Below are 13,478 nucleotides of genomic sequence, written 5' to 3' on the forward strand. Positions count from 1 at the left end.
CTCCCTTCTTATGTACTTGTTAAATTCTGGCATACATATAAATGTGACCACCTATTTGTTTTCACTTCCCTTATCTTATTGATTGTTTCATTCAGGTGTTCATGCATGTATTTATTCATTCATAAATCAAGTATTTCTTGAATGCCTGCTTTGTGCGGGCATTTGTGCTAAGCAAAAGAGAATCAATAATGAATAAACAAATCCTAACCTGTCCTGATGGAATTTAGACTCTTTTGGGGAAAATAGTCATTGACTAAGTAATTGAAAGTGTGAAGAATGTTGCAAAAGGCTGCTATAAATAGCACAAGGAACCTGACCAAGTTAAGGGTCAGAACAGACCTCCCAAAGGAAATAATGTTAAAGCTGAAACCTGAAGCTTGAGGTTTTGACATTAGCTAGTCAAAAAGGTGGGAAAAGCAGGGGGAAGCCAAGATGGTAGCTTAGTGAGGAGGATTTAGTTCATCCTCCAGAGCAGCTAGTAAATAGCCAGGAACAGTACAGAACAACTGCTGGGGCCATGGCAGCGACCGAACACACAGCATACCCCAGTCTAGACAAGCTGGATCAGCTGCAAGCCCATGCAGAACTGTGAGTACCCCAAGCTTCAGCTGTTGGCACCCCTCCCTGCAGCTGTTGGCACCCCTCCCCGCAGCTGTTGGCACCCCTCCCCCACAGGCTGCTTCCCAGAGGGGGTAGGAAAGAGACTTTACTAGCAGCAGGGGCTGAGCAACCCAAGCTCTAATTGTGGAAATAATTAACAAATTCTGACTACTAAAAATAGGCCCCCAGCTCAGCTGAACCCCAAATAAAAGCAGAGGTTGCTGGGTTTTGCCCCCGTACAGAGGGGGCAAGGCTGATGGAAAAAGAAAATGAATAAAATAAAAACCAGAGGTTTTTTGGATTGGACAGCAAAAATACTTGAAAGGGTCTGGGTCCTGAAGGAAAGGAGGGGGCACATAGGACCTGGAGATACAGAGAGTAACGTACCAACTTAGGCTCTTGATTGGCAAACCTGAGGAATGGGGATCCTGCTCTGAAAAGGATTTTTTTTTTCTTTTCTTTTTGGTGGCTGTGTTTCTATGGTTTGTCTGCTCTTTGAATATAGCTGCAGGGCTTCTCAGGCTCCAACTGCTCTAGGCCTGGACTGAATTAAGCTTGTTCGAGAGTTTGTCTGGAGGCTGGGCCTTCCCCAGGAGAGGGGTGGACTCCCTCCCTGAAGGAATTCAAACCCCAGGGGCTGGAAAACTGAAGCAATTAAAGCCAGCCTACAACCTCTCCTCTGTCTCAGCCACACACCCCAGCAGGGAGAGTCTACAGAAGTTAAAGGTACCACATCACTTTATGCTGGTGAGACCCACAGGCAGACAAGCGGCACATACTGGGCAGGATAGGAAAAACACAGTCCAGAGGTTTCATAAGGAGTCTTATGAACTTTCCTTTGTAAAATAAAGGCATATTATTTTTTGCCTTTTCCCACCCTCAGGAAAAACTGATGCAGGTGATTCTTTCCTCCTTAGAGGAGGCTAGTTTGGTTTGGGAAAATCTGACTGGGGTCTAAAATGCCTAAGTAGACCCTCCTAAGGGAAAATAAAAGGTAGGAAAAGAATATTCCAGGTAGAGGGAACTTTATATTCAAAGACCCTAAGATAGGAAAAATCACATTTGAAGAAGTGAAAAAACATTTGTTTATTTTAGCTGGATAAAGGAAAGCAAAGGGAAGGGCAGTATGTAACAAGGCTAGAGAGAGAGGCAGGACCAATTGTGTTGGAAAGTCTTCTGTTTCTTTATTCAGCAAATATTTTTTGAGCACTTCCCATATGCCATGCACTGTTCAAGGAGTTGGTAACACATCATTAAACAAATCAAAGCCCCTTTTATCTTGGAGCTTACATTCTCTTAAGTTATATTAGGCTCTTTTGAGCTTTAAATTCTAAGAGCAAAGGAAAACTGGAAAATTTTTAAACAGCAAATAGACTTGGTCAGATTTCTGTTTTTAAAAGATGATTTTATATGCCTATGGATAAGCTAACTAAGATACCCATTTTAGATGGTAAAGATTTTCATATGTTAATTGTAAAATATTTGTATCTTCGTATTTTCCTGAAATCAGAAAAATATTTAGTAACATAGGTCATTACTATAGCAATGCACATATTTCTAAGAACTTTTTAGTTGATGTTTTGAGAACATTCACGGTTTTGCAGCTGATCAAATGATATTTAACTTAGTGTTTAATATTTAGAATTTAAGAACTTTGCTGAATCTGTAGTTTTTTCCTTGTTGCCTTAATTTTAAATTGGTTTATGAAACACTGTACAAACACAGGTTTTACTAGATTATATGGATACTTTATTATTTAAATATGCCTGTGGTTAAGCTAACTAAGATATCCATTTTTGGTGGGTCTAAGTTTGTTTTCTTAAATAAAAAAAATTTTTTTTTTAAAGATCAAGCCTAGGGATAAAGTTTAAGGGATTGTTCGTATTAGGTAACAATTGAAGTCATGTGTAAATAAGAGAGCACTTATTAAAATAGTTTCAATGTTTGAAGGCTCTGCAGAGTAGAAGAGAAACAAGTCTGGTAACTGCTTCTTCCTTAGTACTAATTCTATTTTGGGTGGAGAAGCAATGTGTCCACCTCAAAAGCTACATTGAGGGCTGCCTTCCTTGAAGGCAGATAGGCAATGAGATATAGTTAGAGTGTACCTTCTGGGACAACTCTTTAAAGGAACTAGATTAAGATGAAAGGCAGATGCAATTTTGTTCTCTCTTCCTTCTTCTTCAACCTTGGAAACTAAATGTTAACACTTTAAGCTACAACAGCAATTTGGCAATGAAGAAATAACTTTAGGTAGTTTGGGATATTGATTATATTGTGAAGCCATCATACCAGCTCTAGAACTCTTCAGAATTCTTTTACATTATTACTGCATTTTCTGTTTGTGAAGTCAGATGCCCTTCCTAATTCAGTGTTTCCTGAGCTTTCCTCACTGCATAGTCAATAAAAATATATACTGTGGAAAAAAAAAAAAAGATGATTTTAGCTACACTATGGAGAATGGACACTCCAAAAGTTTTCTTTTCATCCAGAGCCATATGTATCTTTATAGGAGCTCTGACAGTAGTTATGGTCACCAGAAATGGTAAAATATATATGGATTTTTTCAGTGCAATAAAGATGCTTTTTCCTCTTGATGACTGACCCATACTGATGAGCATGAGAGAATAGTTTTTCTACTACCAAGTAAAGCATGTTAGGGCAACTAAGACACTGCCTTACAAAGTTTGTGAACCGTACGTAAGATCAGCTTTTGGGAGACAGCTATTGAGAGCCCTTAGTGTAGTGATTTTTTTTTTAGCAGCCAAGAAAAGTTTAATACTGAACACACTCAAAAGAGGTAAGCGTGGGTGCTCCCCAAAGGAGAAGAGAAGCTCCTTCCTTCTTTATCTTACTGCCCTTTGGTTATGCTAATGGCTGATTGATGAGATGAACCTTTCATTGGTCAGGCACTGACCTGAGTGAGGACTAGGTGTGCATGTGCCAAAAGGACATGGGTCTTAGGATTCCCTCTCCCTCCTTCCTTATCTAACTGCCTCAAGCCCCTCTCAGAGAATTCTGTCCCTTAATTTTAAAAGCTGCTTAAAGGAAGAAGTCAGTCTTCTGTAACTGCTTCCTGCTGACAGAGGGGGCTTTGTGCCTGGCTATAGTGGCATGGAATTCTCTGGCTGTCATATCTAATAATTATTCTCTGGGGGATGGGGGTTTTTGCATATTTCTTGTTCTGGTGCAACCCCTTGTTTTTCTGTCAATGTCTTACAAGAGAGTCCAATCTGTACCATGACTTATGCTGTTACTGTCAAGGCACAAAATTCTAAGAGAGCAAGAGAGAGGTGAAAGGCCATGAAACAGAGGAGAGCTAAGATGGCTAGCCCCACTAAACAGAAAAGGATGGAGTAAAGAATGACACTTATCCCAGGTGGGAGAAACTCAAATCAAATGGGAGACCTTGGGGACTGACTGGACAATCGAGTGGCCTGGTCTGTAAGAGAGTTAATTTCCTGTGTTATCTTTAAGCTCTAATATAAAAACAACAGTCCTTTCCCAGGAATGCTCATGTTTTTCCATGGGCTGGCTTTAAGGGCATCTAAGGCTTATCAGTTTGGAGGATGATACCAGCTAATAAATTTACTTGGGATTGGAGAAGGGCTAAGGTGGAAGCCATTCATTCGATGCTAGGGATAGTTTGAAGGAGAACTTATAGTGAAGTCACTCTAAATGGACTATTCCTGCAGCTTCAGTAGTTACAGCTCCTCCAATCCTGATTGTAGCTAGGAGTAGAATTAGAAGCAGGACTGCTCTTCTACTCCAGTTTAAGATGACAGGTTGGGGATGGTGCAGCAATGGCTCAGTGGCAGAATTCTCACCTGCCATGCCAGTGACCCAGCTTTGATTCCTGGAGCCTACCTATGCCCAGGCAAAAAAGAAAAAAGATGACAGGTTTGGAAGCTCAGAGTGGGAAAGATTCATTTCCACTCTTAAACTCGAGTACTGGGGCCACATATACTAAAGTCATATCCCTGACCATCGCAGGGTTAGGCTAAAAAAGGTTTTATGCCCACAAAGGAAGAAGACTAGCTGAATTGAGGTCTAGAGAAACTGAATGTTAGGTTGCCTACTGGTCCAGATGATGAGCCTCTGGTTGTTGATGTAGCCAGAATTTGATTTGTTCATTGGTGATCCATGCTCCACTGTATGCTGAAAGACCGGGCCCTAGTGAATTGATGTTAGAATCGAACATGATGCCCCAGTTTTTATCCCAGCCCATTCCTGGCATTCTTTTCAGGTGGTCATAGAGTTTGATGCAAGCCTAGGACACAAAGTCTGAAGATAACACGGAGAGTTGCATCTATCCCCCAGCTGATCCTGACAGAACTGGGGAACTGCCTCCCAACCCCGGGAATGAGTGACGTTATTCCCTAGGAGTGTAATTTTCCCAAGGAACTTATAGAAAGTGAGTGTGTGCCTCTTGTCATTTATGTTAGTGCTTTCTTTCTGATGGATGATACAGTGGCTAGTGCTGTTAGTGCAGGGGTGGAGTCCTCAGTAAACTAAAAGGTGTAGTTGCAGAATGATGAATTAAAGCTTCTTGAATCTATTATATATTGGAATATAAGAAAGGATACTGTTTTTACTAAGGGTGTTAGGTGGGTACTTATAGACAGAACAACTTCACCTGGTATGGCAGGAGGTGCTAGGGTGATGCTAGATTTCTGTAGGAGATGAAGGAGGTAATCAAGAGTGTGCAGGAACCCTGGAAGGGGTCTGTTAGCTTCATGTTGGTGCACCTCCTGTGTAACTGGAGCTCTCAGATGGTGTATAGAGGCCTAGCATTTTGCATCAGTAGACCACATCTCAGACTGCCCAGAATGAGAAACATATCCAGCAACAGAATAGATTAAAAAGATTAACTACATGCTGGACCACACTAAGGTAAAAATGAGTCTGCATATGAGCAATAGGAAGGTAAAGGATGTATATAAAGCCTAAGCCTTGTAGGAGATGCCTGCCTAGTAGAGGGATTGGGTACCCAGGGACTATTAGGAAATCATGACTTCTGAGAACATCCCCTGAACTACAACTTAAGGGTGAGTTCTTGGGTTTCCATCTACCACTGTGCAAATCTTTGAGGATAAAGCTCCAGAGTGATGACTCAGGACCATGTAGGTGGCTCCTGTGTTAATTAACAAGTTATTATTTTTATCTACCACGTCGAGGGTCACCCAAGTCTCCTCCATAGTGATGGCCAGCTGAGAGTTGGGAGCCACCTGGGACCTCGGGCCTCCTTAGTCTTGATTCGGGATCATCACTAGTGCAGTATCTTTCCCCTCCTCCCTCCGGAACTGGGGACAGTCCCTTTTCCAGTGACCCTCTTTTTTGCACTGAGGGCTAGGTCTCAATTAGTCCCTCTGGGCCAGGACATTGTCTACTCCAATGTCCTGATTCCCTACATTTAGCTTGACCCTGAGGGTGCAGGGTACTATATAATACTAGTGCTATCAAGTGACCCTGCCTTTTGTCCTGTTGCTAACAACCTCTGGGCTCTTTCCAGTTCTTCAGCTTTGTATCTGTTATTAAAAACACTAAATGCAATGTCCAGCATTTAATTAAAGGGAGTCCATAGTCCCATAGCCAGTTTTTCCAGTTTCCTCCAAATATCTGGTATGATTGGCTGATAAAGTGTGTCCTTAATAAAATGTACCCTTCCTGGAGGTTGGGATCTATGTTGGTATATTTCTTCAAGCTCTTACTGGATACTGTTTGGCTGGGCTGCCGTTAGAATATCTGTGTGAGCTTAGGCCCATATAGAGAGGTTTTCCTCCAGAGTGCAGCAGGTGGATGAGAAGATGTGAATGTCTCCCCAGCTAGGGTCAAAGGAGAGAGAAAGACTGAAATTCCTCAGTGAATTTGGCTGGGTCTTCCAAAAAGTGCCCTGATTTTTGTTTACATTTGGTCAGGTCATTCGTAGAAAATGGCACATTTTCCATTTGCTACCTCCTGGAGAGGGAGAAATTTGTCGAAAGAAGGGTGATAAAGAAGTCGTTGTGGGTAATTCTGGCAGAACCACCTTACCCCATCTTAGGGAGAGTTGGAGGGCTGGTAAGATGAGGGATAGGGGATGATCTACCGCCCCAGTGGGAAGGTGCTTGGCAGTCTTGTGGACCCATGATGGGCAGCCTCAGGGTTTGCAGGAGGGGTTCCCATGTAAGAGGGAGGTGAGCTTACAAGAGGGCCATCTAGAATGTTCACTTGAGTATCATCCGAGGCGTAGGCTGTGCTGGTTTGAAAGGAAGTATGCTCCCTAAGAAAAGCCATGTTTTAATATAAATCCCATTTCTTAAAGGTAGAATAATCTCTATTCAATACTGTATATTTGAAACTGTGATGAGATCATCTCCCTGGTTGATGTGATTTAGTTAAGAATGGTTGTTAAACTGGATTAGGGGATGATCTGTCTCCACCCATTTGAGTGGGTCTTGATTAGTTTCTGAAGTCCTATAAAAGAGGAAACATTTTGGAGAATGAGAGATTCAGAGAGAGCAGAATGACATAGCCATGAGAAGCAGAGTCCACCAGCCAGCAACCTTTGGAGATGAAGAAGGAAAATGCCTCCCGGGGAGCTTCACGAAACAGGAAGCCAGGAGAAGACGCTAGCAGATGATGCCGTATTCGCCATGTGCCCTTCCAGATGAGAGAGAAACCCTGACCGTGTTCACCGTGTGCCTTTCCATATGAGAGAGAAACCCTGAACTTCATCGGCCTTCTTGAACCAAGGTATCTTTCCCTGGATGCCTTAGATTGGACATTTCTGTAGACTTGTTTTAACTGGGACATTTTCTCAGACTTAGAACTGTAATCTAGCAACTCATTAAATTCCCCTTTTAAAAGCCATTCCGTTTCTGGTATATTGCATTCCGGCAGCTAGCAAACTAGAACAGATTTTTATACCGGAGAGTGGAATGCTGCTGCTGCAGTTTGCAAATACCAAACATGTTGGAACAGCTTTTTAAATGGATATGGAAAAGATTCTGGAAGAGTTGTGAGAAGCTTGATAGAGAAGGCCTAGAATGCTTTAGAGAGACTGTTGGTAGAAATATGGACTCTAAAGATACCTCTGATGATGCCTTACACAGAAATGAGGCACGTGTTATTGCAAACTGGAAGGAAGGCGATCCTTGTTTTAAAATGGCAGATAATCTGGCAAAATTGACTAGTGGCTTTGGCTGGAAGGCAGATTTTAAAAGCCATGAACTTGGATATTTAGCAGAAGAGATCTCCAAATTAAATATCAAAAGCGCAGTCTGGTTTCTCCTTGCAGCTTATAGTGAAATGCGACAGGAAAGAGATAAGCTGAGAACTGAACTCTTAGATACAAAGAAACCAGAGATTGAAGTTCTGGAAAATTCTGGGCCTCCAGGAAAGGAGACCCCAGAGAATAGTGCCCCATATGAGGTCTTAACCAATTATGAAACCAGTCAGCCATTTCAGAGAAAGTCAGGATCGGACATGGAGTTATCCAGGAAGGATTTGTGGAAACTCCTTATGTCTGATGGGCATGATCCAAGGCTACCGCATAGAAAGCCAACAAGAGTGCTGTGGGACCTGTATAAACAGAGCCGCTGCCAGTCTGGACTGGGGGGTTCAGAGAAGGGACCCATTGGAGGAAAAATAACTTCAGAGGCAAAACCCTTGAGGCTGAGGTCTGAAGTCAAGAAGCCTCGGGCCAGGAGAGTGGACCCACCCAAGCCCATGGAGAGGGTGAGTTTGTCCCAAAGGCAGAGAATGGGCCTTCCACCTCATTGCAGTGGAAGAGTCATGCCGCCTCAGACCTTGGAGAGGGTGAAGCATGTTCCTTGGAGTTTGGGGAGAGCCTGGCTGCCACCACATGGAGGGGTTGAGCGTGTGCCCGGGAGATGGCAGAGAGCCCAGGTGCGGCCCCAATGCTTGGAGAGGGTGGAGCCAAGAGAAAGGTGGTCTTCCCAATATCCCTCAAGGTTGCATTCAGAGAGAGGCAGGCATAGGCATTTGGAAAGGGTGGGACTGCCACTTTCTAAAGCCCTGAGGATAAATGAGTCTCAGACTTTGAAATCTAATGGACTTTGCCCTGCGGGTTTTTGAAACTGTATGGGTCCGGTGACCCCTGTGTTCCTTCCTCCCTATGGAAATGTGTATATGTATCCTATGAATATTCCTTCTTTGTATGTTGGCAGCAAATAACTTGTTATGAGTTTTCAAAGTTCCAGAGCAAATGGAGAGTATTTTGCCTTAGGACAGACCATGCCTGTAACTGACTTGAGATTTTATACTGTCTCTAATTTTGTACTTCATTTGTATTGCTACTGAAAAGTTTAAGATTTCTGATATTGTTATGAAATTAATGTATTTTGTATATGGGAAAAACATGTCTTTTTTTAGGGGCCAGAGGGTGGAATGTGCTGGTTTGAAAGGAAGTATGCTCCCTAAGAAAAGCCATGTTTTAATATAAATCCCATTTCTTAAAGGTAGAATAATCTCTATTCAATACTGTATATTTGAAACTGTGATGAGATCATCTCCCTGGTTGATGTGATTTAGTTAAGAATGGTTGTTAAACTGGATTAGGGGATGATCTGTCTCCACCCATTTGAGTGGGTCTTGATTAGTTTCTGAAGTCCTATAAAAGAGGAAACATTTTGGAGAATGAGAGATTCAGAGAGAGCAGAATGACATAGCCATGAGAAGCAGAGTCCACCAGCCAGCAACCTTTGGAGATGAAGAAGGAAAATGCCTCCCGGGGAGCTTCACGAAACAGGAAGCCAGGAGAAGACGCTAGCAGATGATGCCGTATTCGCCATGTGCCCTTCCAGATGAGAGAGAAACCCTGACCGTGTTCACCGTGTGCCTTTCCATATGAGAGAGAAACCCTGAACTTCATCGGCCTTCTTGAACCAAGGTATCTTTCCCTGGATGCCTTAGATTGGACATTTCTGTAGACTTGTTTTAACTGGGACATTTTCTCAGACTTAGAACTGTAATCTAGCAACTCATTAAATTCCCCTTTTAAAAGCCATTCCGTTTCTGGTATATTGCATTCTGGCAGCTAGCAAACTAGAACATAGGCATAACACAGGTGACAGGTCTCTTGCAAGCTAGGGTATTGATAAAGGGCTGGAAAGGCTGGACATATGGAGCCTCAGTCCACTTCTTCTTTTCTGCAAAAGAGGTCTAGTTGCAGTATGGTGTTAAACCTTAGGGTGCCATTCTTTGGCCAAACTTCTCTCTCCTCCAGTTTATATTGGGACCAAGCTGTGTGGCAGAAGGAAATTAGCTTCTTCCTCTTTTAGGCCATCTAGCTAAAAAGTGTCCCAGTGTTTCAGGAAACATCAAGGGGAGAGTCGGTAGGGATAGAAGGAGAATTACCTGGGCTTTGCTGATTCTATCTCTGCCTATGAGAATGAGAGAAAAAGAGAAGGACAGAATGGGAAGCAGGTATTAAGGAGTAGCAGACCTGTTCTAGACCCAGCATCCTGGGTCAATTTGACCACGCCAGAGATCTACCCTTGCCTGGGGCTTCTAAGTAGGTGAGCATAGAATAGGAACGTTGTCAGCATGGGCAGGAGAACTCATCCCTGAAGACAGTCTTTAAAGGTAGTTGGGTAGTTCTCTAGATGGTATAGAAGGTTATGGAGGGACTGTGTCTTGATGTTGCATGAAAGGCAACGTGATGTTTGTGGCTACTTAATTTATAGCCTCAGTTTCACGGACAGCACAGACTTCAGTGATATAAAAACAGAATTTATTAGGAAAGTAATTAAAAAATTGTTAGAAATGAGACATAGTTATAGCAGATGGGAGGGACAGCACCTACACTTGAAGAGGAGTATTGGGAATCTCAGAGACAGCATTCAGGGTCTGATTGGTAAAAATCCACAGCAGAGCATTCGCTTCCCAGATGAGATTCTCTCTCTCTATTTCTCTGATGAGATTCTTTCATCTAATTACTTGCATGCAGTTTATATTATTTTTTTGTTTTGCTTTGTTTTGTTTCTTTTCTTTTGCATGGGCAGACACAGGGAATTGAACCCAGGTCTCTGGCATGGCAGGCAAAAAACTCTGCCCTATATGATACTTTTACACAATAGTGGCCAGATTCTAATTAGCTTATGTGATGGGACCCAGGTAGTTCTCTGAGAAATGGCTAGGGACCAAGAGGAGTTTCCTGAGACCTAGGTAACTTTTTTAAAGTACATCTCCTTCTGGGAGGATAACCAGTCCTCCCAATTAGAATGTACATTTTTTTAACATATATATTTATTTAAAAAAATTTTTTTTAAGCGTAACATTTAACACAAACATTCTTACCATATGATCATTCCATTCTTGGTATATAATGAATAACTCACAGTATCATCACATAGTTGTATATTCATCATCATGATCATTTCTTAGAACATTTGCATCAATTTGGAAAAAGAAATGAAAAGAAAAAAAGTTCATACATACTATACCACCCATACCTCCCCTTCATTAATCAGTAGCATTTCAATCTATTAAATTTATTCCAATATTTGTTCCCCCTATTATCTATCCATTTTTAATCCATATGTTTTACTCATCTGTCCATAAGGTAGATAAAAGGAGCATCAGACACAAGGCTTCCACAATCACACAGTCACATTGCGAAAGCTACATCATTATACAGTCATCTTCAAGAAACATGGCTACTGGAACTCAGCTCCACATCTTCAGGCACCTCCCTCTGGCCTCTCCACTATACCTTAACTAAAAAGGTGATATCTGTATAATGCATAAGGACAACCTCCAGCCAGGACAGCTTCTTGACTCTGCTTGAAATCTCTCAGCCATTGACACTCCACTCTGTCTCATTTCTCTCTTCCCCCTTTTGGCAGAGGTTTTCTCAGTCCCTTGGTGCTGAGTCCCAGCGCATTCTAGGATTTCTGTCCCATGTTACCAGGAAGGTTTACACCCCTGGGACTCATGTCCCACATAGAGAGGGGGAGGATAGTAAGTCAACCTGTTGTGCAAGCTGAGAGTGAGAGGCCGCATCTGAGCAACAAAAGAGGTTCTCTGGGGGTGACTCTGAGGCCCAATTCTAAGTAGGCCCAGCCTGTCCTTTGCGGGGATAAATTTCATATGAACAAACCCCAAGAGCTCAGCCTACTGCCCTGGTTGTCCCCACTGCTTGTGAGAATACGAGGAATTCTCCACATGGAGAAGTTGAATTTTCCCCCTTTTTCTCCATTCCCCAGGGGACTTTGCAAACACTTTTTTATTTACTGTTCAAATCACTGTGGGATTTATCAGGGCATCACTCTGGACAAACCTACAAAATCTCATGCCATCCCAAGGTTCCATGTACTTATGTTGTTCAGTCAAACTGTCCACACAAGTTATATTAGGAAATGCGTCAGTCAAAATAAGAATTTTGAACCAAATAAACATTTTTTGCTTTAGTCTTACAAATAAGTTAAAGTTTTAAAATATGAATTACCATCTATTTTCAACACCCTCCAGTATGACATTCCTTGTTCTTCCTCATGCAAAAGCATTTTTAAATTTGTGCGTAGTCACTCTCATTATGTATTCTAGGCATTCCTAGATTATACCATCTCAGTCTTTGTCATCTACCTTTCCTTCTGATTTCATTTGTGTCCCCCACCCTCCTCCCTGTATCATTCTTACATTCAGCTTTATTCATTGTACTAACATTATTGTATTACACTTAGATAATTAGAGTGTACATTTTAACAGTTTATTACTAAGGTTACGTAATGGCCACCTTAGCTAAGCATAACAGATTCTACAATTTATTATCAAGGTCACACGATGGCAACATCAGTTAAGCAGAACAGACTCTACAAATTTAGTTTTCTCTTCATTCGGCCCTTGGAGTTTGATCATGATGTAGGCTTTGGTCATTTTGGGGGTAAATTTAAACAGATAAAGACAAAGGAATTCAGGATAAAGATCTATCATTCAATATATCCAGTCATCTGGATATTACTTGACCGGTACAGCAATAGTATATATTAGTAACAGGTCCACCTACAACAATATTATATATTAGGAACAGGTTCACCTATAGCAATAGTGTATATTAGTAATAGGTCGACCCAGTCTGGGGCAAGAAAAGAAGTATCACCTAGCCAGTATAACATTTACATAGTCTGGGCAATTAACGGTGATAAACAAACACATTACCTAGCCAATACAGTATTTTTATATTCGCTACCCTGGTCTGGAGCAAACAAAAAACGTATTACCTAGCCCTACAATACTCACTACATTGGTTTGGAGCAAAAAACAAACACATTACCCAGCCAGTACAGTATTTTTATACTTGCTTCACTAGTTTGGAGTAAACAAAAAGATAACAGCAGAAGAACAAGCAATAAAGTAGAATTAAAGAGGTTATTATACTGGCTAATGTTGTTAAAATTAAACACCAAGTATCAGTGAAAGAGGCCCATTATGACTACAAAGGGTCTTGGGAAAGGGTGTGTATGACTTTTACTTTCGCATTTGTTTTTTGTAAAGCATTCTCAACAGAATCTTGATTATCTGGGATATATATACAGTTTTCTACATGTATAACAGCACAAGTTCCTTTTTTGAGCAGTTGTTAGATTTAGCCAAGTTCAGTTTTGTTTAGTGGTTGGTGTTATTTGCCATGGAAGTCCTTCAGCTGCATTAGTCGGGAGTTCGGCATAGATTCAGTAGTGAGAGGCTTTACGCATTCAGGCATAGGTATGAGCCCACAATGTCAAACTGTTAGTCATTTTTCTGGCAATAATTCAGTTGAAGATGATGAACACTGTAACATTTATTCACAAAGGAATAAATATTAGTAGGGAATATTTCTACATTGTCTTTTTTAGCATAGGTTATTATTACTGTGTTAATATTTCCCTTTGCTATTA

The 13,478-nt window shown here is 41.5% G+C and overlaps 1 protein-coding gene across 8 annotated transcripts in view; it reads left to right on the forward strand.

Annotated features, from left to right (window-relative positions):
• Positions 1–13,478, forward strand: part of GANC (glucosidase alpha, neutral C) — a 132,395-nt gene that overhangs the window by 45,304 nt on the left and 73,613 nt on the right. The window lies entirely within an intron of this gene.

Source organism: Tamandua tetradactyla, chromosome 14 (assembly GCF_023851605.1).
Source record: "Tamandua tetradactyla isolate mTamTet1 chromosome 14, mTamTet1.pri, whole genome shotgun sequence".
In the NCBI taxonomy this organism is placed as follows: Eukaryota; Metazoa; Chordata; class Mammalia; order Pilosa; family Myrmecophagidae; genus Tamandua; species Tamandua tetradactyla.